At 37.6% G+C, this 1,153-nt stretch overlaps 1 non-coding gene across 1 annotated transcript; it reads left to right on the plus strand.

Moving 5' to 3' along the window:
• The first annotated feature begins 682 nt into the window (after positions 1-682).
• On the plus strand, positions 683-755 carry TRNAG-UCC (transfer RNA glycine (anticodon UCC)). Its single transcript has one exon. It is a non-coding gene; the product is annotated as a tRNA-Gly (tRNA).
• The last annotated feature ends 398 nt before the right edge of the window (positions 756-1,153 follow it).

Here is a 1,153-nt window from a genome sequence, read left to right on the forward strand (position 1 = left end):
GCTCCCCCTTCCCCACCGTACCACTACTTTACCACAGTTCCTTTTACCCAGTGCTTCATGTCTGCCTTTCAACAAAAAATTACAAGGCATCTAAAAGGCAAAAAATCCATTTGAAGCGACTGAGCAGTCATCAGAACCAGAGTCAGATGTGGAAGGAATGTTGGAATTATCAGACCAGGAATTTAAAGAAGAACTATGATTAATATACTAAGGGTTTTAATGGGGAAACTAGACAACATGCAAGCATAGATGGACAGCGTAAGCAGAGAGGTAGAAATTCTAAGAAAGGATAAAAAAGGAATGTCCCTTCTAACCATGGCTTTTTGGCATCATACTGGAAGTCCAACTTAATGCAATAAGATAAGAAAAGGGAAAAAAATTATACTGAATGGGAAGAAATAAAACTCTCTTTGTTTGCAGTGTTATTTCTACATGATTGTGTAAAACATCAGGAGTAATTGACAAAAAGATTCTTGGATTATAAGTGACGATAGCAAAGTTGCAGGATACAAGATTAATATAAAAGAGTTAATTGCTTTCCTATATGCTATCTGTGAACAAGTAGAATTTGAAATTGAAAGCCCAATATCATTTACTTTAGTGTTCCCCCAGATGAAAAACTTAGGTATAAACCTAACAAAATTAAGATGTATTTGAGGAAAACAATACAACTCTGATTAATTCCCTGGTGGTCCAGTGGTTAGGACTCTGCATTTCCACTGCTGGGGGCCCGGGTTCAATCCCTGGTCAGGGAACTAAGATCCTGCAAGCCACACAGGGTGGCAAAAAAACAGAAACAAAAACAAAACCCCAAAACTCTGAACGAAATCAAAGACTAAGTGGAGAGATATTCCACGCTCATGGTTAGGAAGACTCAATAGTGTCAAGATGTCAGTTCTTCCCAACTTGGTCTGTAGGTTCAGTACAATCCAAATCAAAATTCCAGCAGGTAATTTTGTAGATATTGACAAACTGATTCTAAAGTTTGTATGCTGAGGCAAAAGACTCAGTAGTCAACTCAGTATTGAAGAAAAATAAAGTCAGAACTGACACTACCCGACTTCAAGACTTGCTATAAAGCTACATTAATCAAGACAGTATGGTATTGGTGAAAGAATAGACAAGTACATCAGTGGAATAGAATAGAGAGCCC

The sequence above is a fragment of the Neophocaena asiaeorientalis genome, unplaced genomic scaffold, assembly GCF_003031525.2.
Source record: "Neophocaena asiaeorientalis asiaeorientalis breed wild unplaced genomic scaffold, Neophocaena_asiaeorientalis_V1.1 scaffold183, whole genome shotgun sequence".
In the NCBI taxonomy this organism is placed as follows: Eukaryota; Metazoa; Chordata; class Mammalia; order Artiodactyla; family Phocoenidae; genus Neophocaena; species Neophocaena asiaeorientalis.